We start from the raw sequence: 20,568 nt of genomic DNA, 5'->3' as shown, positions 1-20,568 counted from the left end.
TGTCAGGGATCGTTGCTGCGTCGCTATGTGGTCGCTGGTGAGCTGTCAAACAGGCAGGCTCACCAGCGATCAGGGGAGCAGCGACATCGTGGAAAGAATCTTTCCACGATGTCCTGCTCCTGGTTACCAGCCTGCTGCTGAAGCAGGAGCAGGCTGGTAACCATGGTAAACATCGGGTTACTAGGGGCACACGCGCACCTAGTAACCCGTTGTTTACCATGGTTACCACTCTGCTACAGTGAGCGGGAGGTTACCGCTCACTTTAGCAGGCTGGTAACCATGATAAACATCGGGTTACTAGGGGCACACGCGCACCTAGTAACCCGATGTTTACCATGGTTACCACTCTGCTACAGTGAGCGGGAGGTTACCGCTCACTTTAGCAGGCTGGTAACCATGATAAACATCGGGTTACTAGGGGCACACGCGCACCTAGTAACCCGTTGTTTACCATGGTTACCACTCTGCTACAGTGAGCGGGAGGTTACCACTCACTTTAGCAGGCTGGTAACCATGATAAACATCGGGTTACTAGGGGCACACGCGCACCTAGTAACCCGATGTTTACCATGGTTACCACTCTGCTACAGTGAGTGGGAGGTTACCGCTCACTTTAGCAGGCTCGTAACCATGATAAACAACGGGTTACTAGGTGCGCGTGTGCCCCTAGTAACCCGATGTTTATCATGGTTACCAGCCTGATCGCTGCTCCCGCTGGTCACACACAGCGATGTGTGCTGACCAGCAGGAGGGGAACGTCCAAAAAATGGTCCAGGACACTTTGCAGCGATCAGCGACCTCACAGCAGGGGCCTGATCGCTGCAAAGTGTCACACATAGCGACATCGCTGGTGAGGTCGCTGTTGCGTCACCAAAACCGTGACACAGCAGCGATCTCGCTAGCGATCTCGCTATGTGAGACGGGGGCTTAAGAGGGGCTATGTGTAGAAATTTTGTCCACACTCCTAGCCACACCTACTTAGCATTTCTTTCTACTCTAGCAGGAAGAGATGTTAGAGGGGGCATGGTAGAATTGAGGAACACGGCAGACTGCTCAGGACAGCAGGTTGTAGACCAAAATCTGGGACATTTGTGCTGTATCAAGGACAGTTAGGACCAATGGTTTTAATTTTTGTTCAGCCATAACTTTCTCATTTTTAAGTTAGCATCACTATATGAGTGCTTGCTTTTTAGTGTGTAAGGCTGTGTTCCCATGTTGCTTAAATACTTTTTTCCCCTGCAACTATGTGTCTAAAAACAATGTTGAACTGTGTGATTTTGGTGTTTTTTTTCTCTATATGCTTCAATGGGGAGCCTGAAAAAAAGCAGTTGCTTTTATTAAATACAGAATCAAAGATTTGCATTACTAAAAAAAAACCACGTTAGAAAAACGTTTCATAAAGTAGTATTCAAAATAATATCAGTCCAATATGACTAACCAGATTAACCACTGTTTTTGGTATGAATTATATTACTACAACAGACTCAGCATTCATGGTCTGCATGTTTTGAGTCTTTATCTGATTAATTAATTGAAAGGGGGGTGTTCAAAATAATAGCAGAGTGGAGTTCAATTAGTGAGGTGAATCATTCTGTGAGGAAACAGGTGTGAATCATTTGGCCCTTATTTAAGGGTGATGAAAAGCCTGAGAAATATGGGTCATTCGAGACATTGTTCAGAAGAACAGCGTACTTTGATTAAATAGTTGATTGCAGAGGGTAAAACTTATAAAGAAGTGCAGATAATGGAACGCTGTTCAGCTATAATGATCTCCAATGCTTTAAAATGGCTACAAAACCAGAAAGACATGGAAGAAAATGGAAGACTACCATTCGAATGGATCGAAGAATAGCAAGAATGGCAAAGGCTCAGCCAATATCAGCTCCAGGATGATCAAAGACAGTCTCAAGTTACCTGTGAGTACTGTGACAGTTAGAAGACGCCTGTGTGAAGCTAATCTCATAGCAAGAAGTCCCCGCAAAGTCCCTCTGTTAAAAAAAAGACATGTACTGAAGCGGATACAATTTGCCAAAGAACACATCAACTGAGCTAAAGAGAAATGGAGAAACATTTTGTGGACTGATGAAAGTAAAATTGTTCTTTTGGGGTCCAAAGGCTGCAGACAGTTCATAGGATGACCCCCAAACTCTGCATTCAAGCCACAGTACACTCTGAAGACAGTGAAGCATGGTGGTGCAAGCATCATGATATGGGCATGTTTATTTTCCTATGGTGCCGGACCTATTTACCACATAACAGGGATCATGGACTAGTTTGCATATATTAACCCTGCTATACTGTTTGGGTCTATTTGACCCGAAAAAAAGTTTGCGAAGCTGCAGATTATTTATAATGAGGATCTGTAAATTGTTGTTAGGCACGTTTGTTTATGGATAGGTGTTGTTATTATGAGTGTTGTTTTTTTTATTTAACTCTTTTTGTATGAAATAATAATTGTTACATATGACTGTTCGAGTCAATATGACCCGATAGTATTTTATACAGATCTCCTGCTACATTTTCAGTCACATAAAAGAATTATAGTATTATTGTGGATTATTTATTGCATCTAATATAGTTTATCAATTTTTCCAGTTCCTGACAGTCCATGCGCTCGATACATTTGCAAGTTACTACAGATGGATGGGTTTTGAGTACAGGTCTGTTTCGCTATTGTATATAAGATCTTATTGTTGCTACACTGGTTAGTGTTTGCTGCGATTTTCTTATTATTATTGTTGTTTATTTATATAGTGCTATTTTATTCCACAACGCTGATTTAACCCTGTGAAAGTCGTGATTGTCCATTATTTGGATGGTTGGATAAAAATGTGGCAAAGATGCCCATTGAGTGAAGCTGAATTGTAAAAGCTCCCCAATGCCTCAGATTCTGAAGAAGATATCCAACTGCAGAAAGTGTCCAAAGATGAGGACCACATAAGTGGTGGGGAAAGTGATTATAAGAATTCTGATTCTGAAGTTGAAACTGATGAGGCACTTGCAGCCTTCTGCCCAGACAGGAGAATTGTCCTCTGCTAACATCAGATAATTCTCTAATAACTAGCCTCTATTAGAGAAGTTTGGGATAAATGGATACTAGCGTTGAGCGAGCATGCTCGACACTGCTCGTTACTCGCCCGAGCATCACGCTACTTGGGATGTTCAGCGAGCACCGAGCATTTTCGGGTTACTCGGGCGGGAGCTCGGGTCTCCGCCCTGCACGTTTGGCGCTCTTTACAGAGCCAATGAACATGCAGGGATTGCCAGCCAGTCACTGTAATGCCGCAGCCATGTTGCTTGTGGGCATTACAGTGATTGGCTGGCCGCACAGCGTCACCTCGGGTATTTAAAACCGGGCGCCGCCATCTTGGACACAGTCGCTCCAAAACAGACAGTGTAGGGTCAGTGCTGCAGAGCTAGGGAGAGATTTATACTGCAAAATAGTTAGTGTAGAGTCTCTAAAGGCCCCGTCACACTAAGCGATGCAGCAGCGATCCCGACAACGATACGACCTGTCAGGGATCGTTGCTGCATCGCTAATACATCGCTGGTGAGCTGTCAAACAGGCAGGCTCACCAGCGATGAGGGGAGCAGCGATATCGTGGAAAGAATCGTTCCACGATGTCCTGCTCCCGTTCCCAGCCTGCTGCTTAAGCAGGAGCAGGCTGGTAACTATGGTAAATATCAGGTTACTAAGTGCGCGTGTGACCCTAGTAATCCGCTGTTTACCATGGATACCACTCTGCTACGGTGCGCTGGAGCCTCCGCTCACTGTAGCAGAGTGGTATCCATGGTAAACAGCGGGTTACTAAGTGCGCGCGTGCCCCTAGTAACCCGATATTTACCATGGTTACCAGCCAGATCGTTGGTCCCGCTGGTCACACACAGCGATGTGTGCTGGCCAGCGGGAGGCCAACGACCAAAAAATGGTCCAGGACACTTTGCAACGATCAGCGGCCTCACAGCAGGGGCCTGATTGTTGCAAAGTGTCACACATAGCGACATCGCTGGTGAGGTCGCTGGTGAGTCACCAAAACCGTGACACAGCAGCGATCTCGCTAGCGATATCGCTTAGTGTGACGGGGCCTTTAAGCCTGCCAAATCAAACAAACAGTCCTTCTCAGGACTAATATCCATCCCAGATATCAGGCAGGTGAGCAGGCTGTATAGGAGACGCAGTGGTTATACCAGCAAACGCTGCATTACAGTCCTGTGTGCTCCTGTTGGTCAAATTGCTAGACCTATCACCCTGGTCTCAGGGGCCAGGAAAAATCCTTTTTTTTTCATCTAAATCCTGTATTTTTTTTTTCCTCAGTCAGACTGTACAAATATGCGTCTTATTAACATTTTGGTATCCCCCCCCCCCAAAGTAAAAATTCAGTGTGTCTGTGACTCTTCAGACACCAATATATCTGTTTAAAAGAGTCTGGTGTAGACCAGATAACTAGAACTATGGTTTTGCAGTTCCACAGGTCAAATCTCTGTATTATCCTGCTTTTGGCATTTTTTCCGTAAAAAAAACTGTAATAGTGTCTCCCTGACTGTTCAGACACCAATATATCTGTTTAAAAGAGTCTGGTGTAGGCCAGATAACTACAACTGTGGTTTTGCAGTTCCACGGGTCAAATATCTGTATTATCATACTTTTGGCATTTTTTCCGTAAAAAAAAACAGTAATAGTGTCTCCCTGACTGTTCAGACACCAATATATCTGTTTAAAAGAGTCTGGTGTAGGCCAGATAACTACAACTGTGGTTTTGCAGTTTCATGGGTCAAATCTCTGTATTATCCTGCTTTTGGCATTTTTTCCATAAAAAAAAACAGTAATAGAGTCTCCCTGACTGTTCAGACACCAATAATCAAATCTCTGTATTATCCACCTTTTTGCCTTTTTTACATAAAAAATGAAAAAATTGAGTGTCTCGCTCAGTGTTCAGACACAAATATATCTGTTTAAAAGATTCTGGTGTAGGCCAGAGAAATAGAACTGTGGTTTTGCAGTTCCACGGTTCTAATCTCCTTTTTATTACCCTTTTTCCATTGATAGTGCGAGTGTAAGCTATTTTACTTCATTTACAATGGGCAAGGCGCATGGCAAGGGACGTGGAACTGGACGTTCTGGTGATGGTGCGTGTAGAGGATGGGGCCGTCACCAAGGTGAAAATGTGCCACAACTAACAGCCACATCTTCTCGCTCCCACTTCTTGACCGAATTACTAGGGAAGCACATTACAACACCAGTATTGCGAACTGATCAGTGTGAACAGGTTATTAATTGGATAGCAGATAATACTTCCAGTTACCTGGGCACCACCACCTCCGGTCTGTCTTCCACACGGTCAAGTTTTAGTAGCCATGAGTCTCGACCGCATACTCCTCCTCACCCTGATGCTCCTTCCTCCCACCATGCCGAGTGTCGTCAGACAGCAACTGATCCCACACTTGGACACTCTGAAAAGCTGTTCACTGGTCCATTCCCATATTTGTGCCCCTCGTCTGCTCCGCTGGAAGTGATGGAAGAGGAGATCCCATGTAGCGATGCCCAAATATTTGAACAGCCACGGCCAGAGGAAGTCGACGCTGGCAATTTGTCACAAGAGGTGGACGATGACGAGACACAATTGCCACGAAGTGAAGAGGTGGATCATGGTGCGCAAGTGGAAGAGGAGGAGGTGGTGGATGATCTAGTAACTGACCCAACGTGGCAGGAGGACATGCAGAGCGAGGCCAGCAGCACACAGGGGGAGGGAGGCAGAGTACCCCAACAGGCAGGAAGAAGCAGTGTGGTGGCCGCACACAGAAGGCGGGCAACAGTTCCCCGTAACATCAACACGAGGGACGTTGCCAGTACAACCTGTAGGTCTTCCAGAGTGTGGTATTTTTTTAAAGACTCTGCTGATAACCCCAAAAAAGGTCATTTGTACCACCTGCCATGCCAGCATCAGCAGGGGTGACAAAACTACCAGCCTGACCACCACCAGCATGATCAGGCACATGTCAGCAAAGCACCCGACTTTGTGGGGCGAACCCCAGGGTTCACGACCAGTGTCAGCGGGTGTCACCACTGCTTCATCCGCTGTTGTGCGTGTAATAGAACCCCCTGTTGTGTGTGCAAGGCAATCCCCTGTCCATACTGCATGCAAAGATGCCCCCTCCTCTCAGTCGTCACTTGTTATGGCAGTTTCTCAAGAAACAGCATCAACGTCCACATCCACGTCCCACCGCAGCGTTCAATTGTCCATATCCCAGAGCTTTGAACGAAAGCGCAAATTCACAGCCAACGCCCCACAGGCCACAGTCCTAAATTCGCACATTTCATGACTGCTTGCGTTGGAAATGCTGCCTTTTAGGTTGGTGGACACGGAATCCTTCAGCAACCTTATGGCGGTGGCCGTCCCTCGGTACTCGGTCCCCAGCCGACACTATATCCCCGCACTACACAAGCACGTGTCCCAAAACATCTGCCGTGCCCTCATCAATGCAGTTACTGGGAGAGTCCACCTGACAACGGACACGTGGACAAGTGCTTGTGGCCAGGGATGGTACATCTCCCTGACGGCACACTGGGTAAACATAGTGGAAGCCGGGACCCAGTCGGACCTTGGGACGGAACACATCCTCCCTACACCGAGGATTGCGGGCCCTATGTCAGTCAGAGTTGCCCCCACAGTGTACAGCTCCTGCGCATCATCCTCCTCCTCCTCATGTTCAGCCTCCATCTCAGATATCACCACATCAGTTACAAGCTGGAAGCAATGCAGTACTGCCTCAGCCATGCGGCAACAGGCTGTGCTGAAACTCATAAGCTTAGGTGATAAACCTCACACTGCTTGTGAGTTGTGGACAGCTGTGAAAGAGTAGGCAGATCTGTGGCTGAGACCGCTGAACCTACATCCAGGCATGGTCGTGTGTGACAATGGCAGTAACCTGGTGGCGGTTCTGAGGCGAGGCGAGATCACACACGTACCATGCCTGGCTCATGTGCTTAACCTCGTGGTTCAGCGGTTTCTTAAATCGTACCCCGAGTTGCCAGATCTGCTCGTCAAAGTACGCCGCCTGTCAGCTCATTTTCGGAAGTCGGCTACAGCTTCTGCAGCCCTTGCTGTGTTGAAGCAGCATTTGCAGCTTCCGGCACACCGACTGGTGTGTGATGTCCCCACACATTGGAACTCTACCCTCCACATGTTGCAAAGGATTTGTGAGCAGAAGAGAGCAGTTGTGGAGAACCAGCTGCAACAAGGCCGTCGATATTCAGGTCAGACTCCACACATAAGACCTCAGGAGTGGACCTGGATGTCTGACATATGTACCATCCTGACAAACTTTGAGGAGTCCACCAAGATGGTGAGTGGTGATGACGCCATCATTAGCGTCAGCATCCCACTTGTCTGTCTTTTGCAACGCTCTCTGCAGAGAATTAAAGAGGAGGCATTGCAGCCAGAGTATGATGAGATGGATCAAGAAGCTGTAATGGGCGATTACACACAGCCCAGCATCATCTCATCCCAACGTGCATTGGGGGACAATGAGGGAGAGGAGGAGGAGGAGGAGGAAGAACAGGAGCTGGTATCATGCACTGTAGATGGTAGTACCTATACAACTGTCATACAGTTGGTTCAGCATGGGTGGCCTGAGAACAGGGGGGAGGAGGAGGAGGTGGAGGAGAGCATGGTCAGTCGTCATCTTGGTGAGGACATGAAAGTCTTGCCCGTTACCAGTCTGGCACGCAAGGCTGACTTTATGTTATGCTGCCTTAACCGTGACCCTCACGTTGTCAAAATGTTGGGTGACAGTCATTACAGGTTGGTGACACTTTAAGACCCCCGCTACAAGGAGAACTTTCACTCTCTTATTCCTGAGGTGGAGAGGTCTACAAAAATGTATCAGTACCAGAAGGCCCTTGCTGCAGAACTGTTAAAAAAATTCCCATGTGAACACGCTAGCGGCAGAGGTCACAGTTCGTTGACCAACCAAGGCGTACACGCGAGAGAGACGCAACTCCAGCAGAGGCAGGGGAACACTGTCAACATTCTGGGACAGTTTTCTGAGACCCGCCCAGCTTATAGGCCCTGAGGCGCGGGGTACTCTCACAAGGAGTGGAAAGTTTCAAAAGATGGTGAGGGAGTACCTTGCTGACCGTACCAGCGTCCTCTGTGATTCCTCCTTTTAATTATTGGGTATCCAAGCTGGACACTTGGAATGAACTCGCTCTGTACGCCTTGGAGGTCCTGGCCTGCCCTGCCGCTAGCGTGTTATCGGAGCGTGTTTTAAGTGCCGTTGGGGGAATTATAACTGATAAGCACACTCGCCTGTCAACTGACAATGCTGACAAGCTGACCCTTATCAAAATGAACAAGGCCTGGATTGGGCCAGACTTCTCATCACCACCAAAGGACAGCAGAGTAACATAAAGTCAAATCCACTGTGTTATTTCGGGAGGTGTATTCCCATGCACCGCTTCACACCCACGCATGGGTATATGCTTCCTCATTTCGGCTGTTTTTTGCTCTTTTCCTTATCCTCAGCCTCCACCACCACTATACCACCAGGGTGACCATGGTCCGTGTTGCCAGCATTGCAAGTTCCTCCGTCCTAATTTTTAGCAGCTTTTGCTTGGAAGACATAGGCAAAGACTATGGGAGACCTACTCCCCAATAATGGGAATAATGTTTTTAATATGCTGTACTGCATGGCTCTTGTAAGCTACTGTGACCGCCACGACTTTTCCAAGGGGCATTGAAACCGTCTTGTTAAACCACTCTGACCTCCATGTCTCTTCCAAGGGGCATTATAACCGTCTTGTTAAGCTACTGTGACCTCCACCACTTTTCCAAGGGGCATTAAAACCATCTTGTTAAGCTAATGCGACCTCCACGTCTCTTCCAAGGGGCATTAAAACCGTCTTGTTAAGCTACTGCAACCTCCACCACTTTTCCAAGGGGCATTAAAACCGTCTTGTTAAGCTACTGCGACATCCATCACTCTTCCAATGGGCATTGATATTGTCTTTTTATTCCACTGAGACCTCCACCATTCTTCCAAGGGGGATTAAAACCGTCTTGTTAAGCTACTGCGACCTCCAACACTTCTCCAAGGGGCATTAAAACCGTCTTGTTAAGCTACTGCGACCTCCACCACTTTTCCAAGGGGCATTAAAACCATCTTGTTAAGCTACTGCGACCTCCACATCTCTTCCAAGGGGCATTAAAACCGTCTTGTTAAGCTACTGCGACCTCCACCCCTTTTCCAAGGGGCATTAAAACCATCTTGTTAAGCTACTGCGACCTCCACGTCTCTTCCAAGGGGCATTAAAACCGTCTTGTTAAGCTACTGCGACCTCCACGTCTCTTCCAAGGGGCATTAAAACCATCTTGTTAAGCTACTGCGACCTCCACGTCTCTTCCAAGGGGCATTAAAACCATCTTGTTAAGCTACTGCGACCTCCATCACTTTTCCAAGGGGCATTAAAACCATCTTGTTAAGCTACTGCGACCTCCACCACTCTTCCAAGGGGCATTGATATTGTCTTTTTATTCCACTGCGACCTCCACCATTCTTCCAAGGGGGATTAAAACCGTCTTGTTAAGCTACTGTGACCTCCACCACTTTTCCGAGGGGCATTAAAACCGTCTTGTTAAGCTACTGCGACCTCCACGTCTCTTCGAAGGGGCATTAAAACCGTCTTGTTAAGCTACTGCGACCTCCAACACTTCTCCAAGGGGCATTAAAACCATCTTGTTAAGCTACTGCGACCTCCACCACTTTTCCAAGGGGCATTAAAACCTTCTTGTTAAGCTACTGCGACCTCCACGTCTCTTCCTAGGGGCATTAAAACCGTCTTGTTAAGCTACTGCAACCTCCACCCCTTTTCCAAGGGGCATTAAAACCGTCTTGTTAAGCTACTGCGACCTCCACGTCTCTTCCAAGGGGCATTAAAACCGTCTTGTTAAGCTACTGCGACCTCCACCACTTTTCCAAGGGGCATTAAAACCATCTTGTTAAGCTACTGCGACCTCCACCCCTTTTCCAAGGGGCATTAAAACCGTCTTGTTAAGCTACTGTGACCTCCACGTCTCTTCCAAGGGGCATTAAAACCGTCTTGTTAAACCACTCTGAACTCCACAGCTCTTCCAAGGGGCATTGAAATGTTGTTTTTAATTAACTCTAACCCCCACAACTCTTCCAACGGGCATTGCATTTCCTCCTAATTTTAGTCAGCTTTTGCTTTTCAATGCATAGGCAAACAATAAGGGAGACCCACTCCCCAATAATGGGTAGGTTTTTAGTACGCTGTAATCCACGTCTGTTTCAAGGGGCATTGCAGTTCCTCATAATTTTTGGAAAGCCTTCCATTCACTGCTTAGGCCAACAGTGTACAGGAGACCCAGTTGCTATAAATGAAAAAAAAGATTTAGTTAAGGCCCTCTGACCTCCATGTCACTTCCAAGGGGCATTGGAGTGCCTTGAAATTTTTGGTAGGCATTGCACTCACTGTATGCCCTATAACTGTGTAGCCGAACCGCTCCTTTTGGTACAGAAACATATCCTACAAGACATGTGTGGTTGACTGGCCTGATATTGATGTGAATGGTCCCTGTTCCTCCTGCACTTTCTCCTTTGCCACCACCTCATCCATCATTCATCACCTGAAGCTTTGGTTTAACGGGAGTCATAGAACTGGGATAGTAGCAGGAAAACATCCAGCGATCCTCGGAGGAGGTAGGATATGCGCCAAAACGCTGACCACTTGAGGCCTAGCCGTTACTACATACATGAGCTTGCATTCCAAGGAACAGAAAGCTAAGGAGATGGATGGCCTCATGATCATGAATCATTTACTCGTTGTGTAGGAGGCCGACCACTGCTGCTGTCTACCTTTTGAACTTTGTGTTAAAGCCTGATTGACCCAGGACCCGCAATCCTCTATATCTGGAGGACGTGTTGCATCCCAGTGTCCAACTGTGTCCCGGCTTCCACAATATTAACCCAGTGTGAAGGCGTGAGATGGACCATCCCTGGCCACATTCACTTGTCCACGTGTTTGTGGTTAGGCTGTCCTTCAAATAGGGGCGGCTGTGGACCGAGTATCGACACCCGGCCGCCCCCTGGCGGCTGGGGACCGAGCGTGGACACCGGCTGCTGGGCGGCTGGAGACTGAGTATGGATACAAGGCCGCCGACGCAGCCATGACATGGTGGCCGGCGTCTGCCTCCACATGCCTAAAAGGCCCAATTTCAAGTGCAAGCAAGCTAGCAGTATGGTATTGCAGCCTGGGGGTGGGTGGGTGGCAGGTTGCACACTTACGCTTGCATTCCAAGAAAACAAAGCAGATGCTAACTTCTATCATCATCATCATGCTCCTCACCTTGGCACTCTCAACTCCCCTGATGGAGAAGCCAGGGCCCACCGGAGGAGTCTGGTTCTCTGGTGGGCTCGTCCAATGCTGCCCTAAAGCAGGCCAGGGTAAGAAAAGTGTGGGGGAAGTTCCCCGGAGAAATATGGGTGGCTGGGGACCGTTTATGGACACCCGACCGCTCCCAGGCGGCTGGGGACCGTGTGTGGGCACCCGGCCGTGGGGCGGCTGGGGACCGAGTATGGATACCAGGCCGCCGGCGCAGCCATGACATGGTGGCCGGCGTCTGCCTCCACATGCCTAAAAGGCCCAATTTCAAGTGCAAGCAAGCTAGCAGTATGGTATTGCAGCCTGGGGGGTGGGTGGGTGGCAGGCTGCATACTTGCGCTTGCATTGCAAGGAATGGGGGAGGTACAATTGAACACTGCCCTGGGACAAGGACTTGCACGGGGAGAGTTGCAAGTCTTCATCTTCTGATGCGGCAAGGATCACTTCTGATGGGCACACTTTTAGGCAGTGACCTGGGTGTCAGAGATGCTTCTAGGGGTCTTCCCCATGCTGTTCCCATGTCTTTTCAGCACTGTATGCATGTGTCACACAGCACATGGCCAGATAAGATTGTAAAATGTTAAAATGACATTTCCCGGTGAATGCATTTGTCATGGTTGAAAGCAATACAAAAGTGCAAAAACGCATAAAAAATGCTACTTGTGAACATAGCCCAAGGTGTGGATGAGTATTTTTGTTTTTGGTTATTTATTTTACCTTATACACAAGTCTTTACCCTGGAAAGGAAGTTCCTTAACATATTTCACAGGAAAACCGTTTCAGATTTGTTTTGAACGTTTTATTGTGAGCCCATAAAAATGGCTTAATACCTCTAACCACGTTGTTGACAGCAGTGACCTGGGGGTCAGAAATGCTTCCAGGGGCGATGCCCATGCTGTCCCCATGTCTTTTGAGCACTGTCACTATCGTTTTGGGCACTTTTTAGGCTTTCTACAGACTGCCGGAGGTGCCGCCGCAAAAATGCTCGGGTCTCCCATAGACTAAGATTGGGCTCGTTGCTCGGGTCGAGCACCCGAGTATCACGGCGAGCTCGGCCCGAGCTTCGAACACCCGAGCATTTTAGTGCTCGCTCAACACTAATGGATGCAGATTCTTCCAAAATTATACAATACTGGTGAAAATGTCACTGTGGATAAACAACTTGTGGCATTCCAAGGTAGGTTCCCGTTCACACAATATATACCGAGTAAGCCAGCAAAGTACGGCATCAAGATATGGACACTGTGAAAGCGGCAGTTCATACGGTCTAAACACTTAGGTTTATACAGGAAAAAAGCCTGGAGAAAAACCTGAAAAGAATCAGGGTGCGTCATGTCAGATTTGATGTATGGACTAAGGCTGTGTGCCCACGATGCATTTTTTAAGCGTTTCCGCAGCGGCAAAAACGCTGCAGAAACGCTTGAAAAATGCATGGTAGAAGGCCTGCCATGTTCCCCAATGATAATCCGCATGTGCTGTGCACATGCTGCAGAAATTTCCGCTGCGGATTATCATTGCGGAAAAAAACGCGTTTTTTCCGCCATTGACTTGCATTGAAACGCTTGGATTCCGCATCACTGCATCTGTACATGTGGAATCCATGCGTTTCAATGTGCAGATGGTATCCGGGTGTGGAGGACAGGTACCATAGAACCTGTAAAAAAAAGAATAAAATAAAAAATAAATATTATACTTACCCTCTGATGGCCCGCGGTGTGCTTGTCCTCCCTTGCCGGCAGCTCGCGATGTGACGGCAGGTCCTTCAGTGTACCGCGAGCTGCCAGCAAGGGAGGACGGAGCGAAGCAAGACTGCGGGGGCCATCAGAAGGTAAGTATAGATTTATTTTTTTATTTTTTACCATTCTTTAAGGCCACACTATATAAATCCATGCCGGTTGCATGGATTTATATAGTGTGACCACGTTGACAAGTACTTTCCAAGTGATGCTAAAATCGCTTGGAAAGCGCTTGTCAACCCCCATGCAGAAATGCAAGTGAAGAACGCTTCACATCCGCATGTCCCTGGCAGGAAAAACGCATGTACAATCCGCATGTACAATCCGCATGCGTTTTTTCTGCCAGGGAGATGCAGAAACGCTCAGGAAAAATCCGGAGCATTTCTGCATCGTGGGCACATAGCCTTAGAGTACAAAATGTGACATGTGATAACTTATTTACATGGGGAAGCTGTTGCTAAAATGAAAAGTTACAATGCTGGGCACTGTAAGAAAAAGCAATACTGCATTGTCATGGTGCATTGTGCTCATCAGAATGACCTGTATGTTTTTTGGGGGAATGTAAGTGACGCGCCCCGTGGGCCAGTGCTGTGCAGGGGATACCCGGAGCCGGATCGCTGGGGGTTGTAGTCTCAGTGTGGCGGTGACCCGGTCCGTGCCCAGGGTGGTCAAACCAGTGGCAGTCTATTGGTATTGTAATTGTCCGACTACGCCACCCGTGGATTGCTGTCAGTGGAGACCGCCGCTGCGCTGCAGACCGCTGAGGCTGGTGTTGTATGCGCAGCCAAATATGGGATAACTCCCCATGGGAGAAGTATTGCCTCAGGGCAGCTAGTGTAGATGATGGTAGTGATGGAGTGAGCGTCCCAGTCCTAATGGTGCTGGTGCGGCGATGAAACACAGAGACTTGTAATTGCAGTTTCCAATGCTTTACTCACAGTTGTTATTCTGGTCACTTGTGCACATGAGGGACCGCCTGAGCCATGCTGCGTTCACCAGGCAAGGGACTCGACCAACTCCCAGGCAATTCCAGAGCGTGGCACAGGGCTCCTTTCCTTTCCTTTCTCTAGCCGTCCCCACCAGTGACCCACCTTTGTCCAGCTCCCTCGGGCCTTCTCTTGGCGAAACCTATCTCCGGTTTCCCTGACCCTTTGCGGTATGCTTTCCTGGTGGATGTAGTGAGGGGTCGCACCAAGATGTGGTAACAACCTCCGGTCTTTGGCTGAGGAATCTGTTGCCTCCACCAATTTGGGTTCCGGTACCCTGTTCTGCCAACCCTTCACCCTGTATCTCCTGGGCATATGGGGTTCCTTCTGTCCTCGTGTCTCTGGGCCTTTCTCTGTGTTCCTTGCTTCCTTTCTCCTCTGTTCCAGTTACTTTCTTACTTTCCTTTCCGTTCCTTCTCCTCTCTCTTTCTGCTGTTTCTGGCCTCCACTCCAGGCCTGCCTCTGGAGCTGGGCCCAGACTGAGCCACAGCTCCCTGTCAGCCCTCTCTGGCTGAACTCCTGACTGAACTGGCTCAACTTCTAAGATGGTGCCCACCTTATATACCTCCTTCTAACACCCGAGCCCAGGTGACTAGCAACCAATGGGCTCCTACCTATGCCCAGAAACCCACCCTATCTGCTCCTACACCACTGGGTATTCCACCCCCCGCCCCACTCCAGCCAGGGACAGATTCTGTCGTGCCTGCACTTCTGTCTAGTCGGAGCACCGTTGAGCTGTCCCTCGGAAATGGGGTGTGTGTGGTGCATGCAGCTAAACGAACCCTGGTCCACACTCCATCCTTACCCGGGAGTGGAATATCACACCTCTGGTTTGAGGTGCAATACCCCTGTAGCAGCCGAGCCCTCGGGGTGCTACATAAGAAACCACTGTTGTATCTCCAGTAAAGTAAAATGTTGAACTATGAATATTTCTTTTTCCAAGGATACTGTGATGAAAGCCGGCCGGTGGGTGCAGCTCTCTGGCGCCCCCTTACCTCTCAGGTCAGTCAAGGTACTGCACCTAGAGAAAGTAGTGCCAGGAAGCTGCAACCAGCGCAGGGAACACGGTAGTGTGTTATCCCTTCAACGTCACTAAACCGTAACGTCACTACACAGCACAACTCGCTAGCGCCCTCTTAGCCTCAGGTCAGTCAAGGAACTGCACCTAGGATAAGCGGTCGCCAGGGAGACTGTCCTGTAACCTACTGGGTATCGGGGCCCTCTGTAGTGAGGGCGGTATATATATCTTCCTTGGCCGCGCCAGGAATATATATATCTGAACCTCCGACCGTCACTACCAGCCTTCCCCAATCCCCAGTTGGTATGCTGCCACCAGTCCCTATTTTAGATATACGCCCAGTCCGTGAATGGGCCTATATCGGGTCAGGAACCAACCCTGGGTAGCGTTTTTGGCTTGAGCCGAGCTCACACGGACGTGCGTTCGTTGTGCAGAATAAAAGGCAGGCCCACAATTACTTGAGGTAATTGATTATAATAATACACTAGATACACGATATGCAACTAAATATACACAGGTATAAGGTCAGGCTAAACTATACAACAATGGAATACAACACACAGAATCACCACAGCATATCAGTTACCGGTTTCTTGATTTTCTTGTGACGCAGGGAGAGGATTCTGTGGTCGCAGGCACGGTTCTTTGTTACAGGCTGAGGCCTACCACCGCATGGTCAAACTGCTCCTCCCCTTGGTGGCCTCAGCTGGTGCTCAGATGTTCAGCACCCCACTCTTGGGTCAAGACTGACTTATCTCTTGTCTGTCCTGCTATCTTACCTGCCCCGTCCCGCCCACTGCTGGTGAGGTCAGCTGGCTCAGTCTCCACCCTCAGGTCTAACTTCGATCAGAAGCCCAAATTCTATGGAACCCAATAACTTCTTCTGGGATGGTCTCATGATACCCCCAGGGGTTCCCATGGATTCGGGCCGCCGTAACCGACCTTTTGATATCAATTATGATACCATACGGTCCTCAGGAATGGCTCAGCGCTATATCTTGGCTTCCAGAGCACGTACAAACGTCTACCGCGGAGGCTTGTGTGCGCAATGGCTCCGGGACGCCGTGATATTTTTTTATTGGCCCATCCCATGCAACATGCGTGTACTTTTCATGTTTCTATATCTTATGCCTCCATGCTTGTGACAGACAAAGAAACTAGTCCTATGGGACAAATGGTCAGGTACAGATAGACGAAGCACCCCCCCCTGCTGGCTGTGTTTCCTCTCGAAGTCTTTGAAGCTCCTAGCATTCAAGTGTTAAGTAGGCTTCTTATCTTACAGGAGCCTGGATGGGGGGAAACTATCTAGTTGACGTTTTAACAGAAGGTCCCAAGGGTGGGGGCTGCTGAAGTGTGGCCATCCCTGGATATGATTTATCATTACCAAGATGGCGGCTACAGGTTCATCACACCTCCCCCTATACGAGGGCGCGAGGGGGTAGCACATTCCTGTGTTCCCCCGTGCGTCCTTCTGCACCCTCCCCTTGCCGGGATAACCCGTCAGCGTTACCGTGGTCACGGCCTCTTCTGTGGCGAATGGGGAAGTGGTACTGCTGGAGAGCGAGGCTCCAGCGTAGCAACCTGCCATTCGACCCAGAGACCGTGTGTAACCAGCTGAGGGGGTTGTGGTCCGTCTCCACGGTGAAATGGCTCCCGTACAAGTAGGGCTGCAGACGCTGCAGGGCCCATACAATTGCCAGGCATTCTTTTTCCACCGTGGAGTAAGCCACCTCCCGGGGCAGTAGCTTCCTGCTCAGGTACAAGACAGGATGTTCCTGGCCTGTCGTGTTGACCTGACTTAGCACAGCACCGAGGCCAAAGTCACTGGCGTCGGTCTGTACCACAAACGGCCGGTCGAAGTCGGCAGCTTGCAGTACAGGGGAGCTACTTAGGGCGGCCTTGAGTGCCCCGAAAGCTGTCTCGCGGGCGACTGTCCAGTCGACTGCGACGGGCAGCTTCTTCTTGGTGAGGTCCGTCAGGGGCTTGGCCAGGGTGCTATAGTGTGGGACGAACCTCCTATAGTACCCGGCGGTCCCCAAGAAGGACATCACCTGCTTTTTGGTCCTAGGAGTGGGCCAGGATGCGATGGCATCCACTTTCCCCGGTTCTGGCTTCAGAACCCCCCCGCCTACCCGGTGACCCAGGTAGAGGACCTCACTCATGCCCAGCTGGCACTTTTCCGGCTTGATGGTCAAGCCTGCCCGGTGGATCCGACCGAGCACCTGCCGCAGGTGCTCTAGGTGATCCTCCCAAGTGGGACTGAAGACTGCAATATCGTCCAAGTACGCAGCCGCGTACCCTTCAAGTCCCTCAAGCAGCGTATTGACCATCCGCTGAAAAGTGGCAGGGGCATTCTTCATGCCGAATGGCATCACTGTGGACTCGTACAGTCCAAAAGGGGTGATAAAGGCAGAGCGTTCCCTTGCCGCGGGGGTCAGAGGAATCTGCCAGTACCCCCGGCTCAGATCCATGATGGTCAGGTACTTAGCCCCGGCCATCCGATCGAGCAGGTCATCGATGCGTGGTATGGGGAACGCATCGGTGGCCGTTACAGCGTTGAGCCCCCGGTAGTCCACGCAGAACCGTGTAGTTCGGTCCTTCTTTGGTACGAGGACTACAGGCGAGGCCCACGCGCTGCTGGATGCCTGGATCACCCCCAGCTTCAGCATCTCGTCTATCTCTTGGCGCATGTTTCCCTGCACCTCGAAAGAGACCCGATATGCTGAACGCCGGATCGGCGGGTGATCGCCAGTGTCCACGTCGTGGACAGCCATCTCAGTCCTTCCGGGCAGGCTGCTGAACAGCCCCCGGAAGGGGTGCAGGGTGGTCCCCAGCTGGGACCGTTGGTCCTCCGTGAGCTGGTGGCCAACCCCCACATCCTCGATGGACCCACCCGCCTTGGCTTGGGTGAGCAGATCCAGGAGGGTTTCTACCTCTCCTTCCTCGGGAAGGTTGCACACTGGGTGGGCAGTCGCTTCCCGCTCATGATGAGCCTTCATCATGTTCACGTGGAAGGCCTTCCTCCTTCCACGGGCGTGATCCAGGGTGACCAGATAGGTGACGGCATTGAGTTTCTGGTGCACGAAGTAGGGACCTTCCCAGGCTGCCTGAAGCTTGTTCTGTGGTACGGGGACCAGTACCCACACCTTTTGACCCACCTGGTAGGTCCTCTCACAAGCATTCTGGTCGTACCACCGCTTCTGGTCGGCCTGGGCCTGGGCCATATTGTCCTGCACCAGCTTTGCCAAGGCCATCATCCTGTCCCGGTGGCGCACGACATACTCGATGACCGACACCTCGGGGGTGGCCAAATCCCCTTCCCATGCTTCCTTCACCAGAGCCAGGGGGCCCCGTACCCGTCGCCCGTACAGGAGCTCAAAGGGGGAGAACCCCGTTGAGGCCTGCGGAACCTCCCGGTAAGCAAATAGGAGGTGTGGGAGGTAACGCTCCCAGTCTCTCCCGTGGGAGTCGACCAACATCTTAAGCATCTGCTTTAAGGTGCCATTGAACCGCTCACACAGGCCATTAGTCTGTGGGTGATACGGGCTGGCCACCAGATGTTGCACCTGCATTTGCTTACAGAGGGACTCCATCAGCCGCGACATGAACTGGGTCCCTCGGTCGGTGAGCATTTCTTGGAGGAAACCCACTCTGGAGAAGATCTCCAGTAAGGCGGTAGCCACCTTGTCGGCCCGAATGGACGACAAAGCTACCGCTTCCGGGTACCGGGTGGCATAGTCCACTACCGTGAGTATGAAGCATTTCCCGGAGTGGCTGGGAGTGGACAGAGGTCCAATAAGATCCACAGCGACCCTCGAGAAAGGCTCTTCGATGATTGGCAGAGTTACCAGTGGGGCTTTGGGGCGCGGCCCCGCCTTCCCCACCCTCTGACAGGTGTCACACGAACGGCAGTAGGCACCCACCGCGGCTCCCATCCCAGGCCAGTAGAAATGCTGAGCTATCCTGGCCTTGGTTTTAGCGATCCCTAGGTGTCCGGCCATCGGAATCTCGTGTGCGATCCGCAACAATTCCGCCCTGAACGGATAGGGTACCACTAACTGTCGGTCCCTGGGCCACGCCTCCGGTGAACCCTGCTGGACCGTTACCCGGTACAGCCGTCCCTGGTCCCAGACCACACGCTCGCAGTCTGACTCCATGGGAGGCTGTGCCGCCTGTTCCTTGAGAGCTTTCAGGCTGTCGTCTGCTTCCAACGCAGCCTGAAATTCCTGACTTGATGTGGCCAGAATCGACGAAACTGCCACATCCTCTGTCAGCCCCTCCGGGCATGTCACCTGGCCGCTGTCTGACCCGGCAGACACTTGGTCAGAAGTGGGGAAGCCGTCGGACCTCTGCAAGGCTCCTTGGGCTCCGGCGCTCCCACTCCTGGTGACAGCGGCTATGACCGCTGTGACCGTGGGTAGTGCCCGCTTCCCCTCTGTTTCTGACCAAGCCGCCCGATCAGGCAGGCTTCCTAGGCCTTTGGACATCTCGGATGTGGGGAACTCCTGCCCTGGGGTCTTACCTGGCGGCTCCTCTCTTGGGACACCCCCACCCCCCATGGCCTGTTCCTCCCCCTGCAGTGGGCCTATACTCAGCAGCCTGGATACCCCTGGGAGCCCTACACTGCCGGTAGCTGCCCCCCTCTCCATCCCTGAGCTTCCCTCTACAGAATCCTGCCCGCCCCCTCCCTCACCGGAGGACAAGAGGTCACGGCACGCCGGCTGAGCACCTCTGCGGGCATCCCCACACTCCCCACCTGCTTTCACTAACCCTGTTTGTGTTGTGTCTGTGCAGGTGTTACCCTCAGGTTTCACTCCCTCCTCCTCAGCAGGACGCACACTACATACAACATGGTTGGCATTAGCAGCAGACAAATCAATACACTCTTGGGGGGCCGAACTTGGGGGTTCAGAGGGTACATACTGCGATACTAGACGCCCCAAGTCGGTCCCTAATAAAACATTTGCGGGAATATTTGGCGTTACTCCCACCTCCCGCATCCCCCTCCCGGCACCCCAGTCCAAATACACCATGGCAACGGGAAGTGCCGGCTCCACGCCTCCAACCCCGGAGACGGAAAGAGTCTTTCCTGGTACCAAGTCCTGGGGGGACACCACCTCAGGCCGTACCAGTGTTCGTTCAGCGCCAGTGTCCCGCAGTCCCATGACCGCAGAACGGCCTATGGTAACGGGTTGGATGTTGTCCAGGGACCTACCACCACCCCCTCCCACACACAAAACATTGGGCGCTCTCTGGGACTGGGATGGGGTCTTTTGGCGCTGGGGACACTCAGCCCTAAAGTGTCCTGGTTTGTTGCATAGATGACAACGTCTTACGTCTGGTCCTTGCCTGGAGAGGGCAACAGGGGGATACACCCCTTGTGTTCTAGGGGCCGGGGAAACAGGGGCATGACTGGGCTTACCCCCT

This window comes from Phyllobates terribilis, unplaced genomic scaffold (assembly GCF_046119375.1).
Source record: "Phyllobates terribilis strain yellow unplaced genomic scaffold, ASM4611937v1 Scaffold_11__3_contigs__length_659146591, whole genome shotgun sequence".
Classification (NCBI taxonomy): Eukaryota; Metazoa; Chordata; class Amphibia; order Anura; family Dendrobatidae; genus Phyllobates; species Phyllobates terribilis.
The sequence above is the reverse complement of the archived record's forward strand: the minus strand, read 5'-3'. Positions refer to the sequence as shown.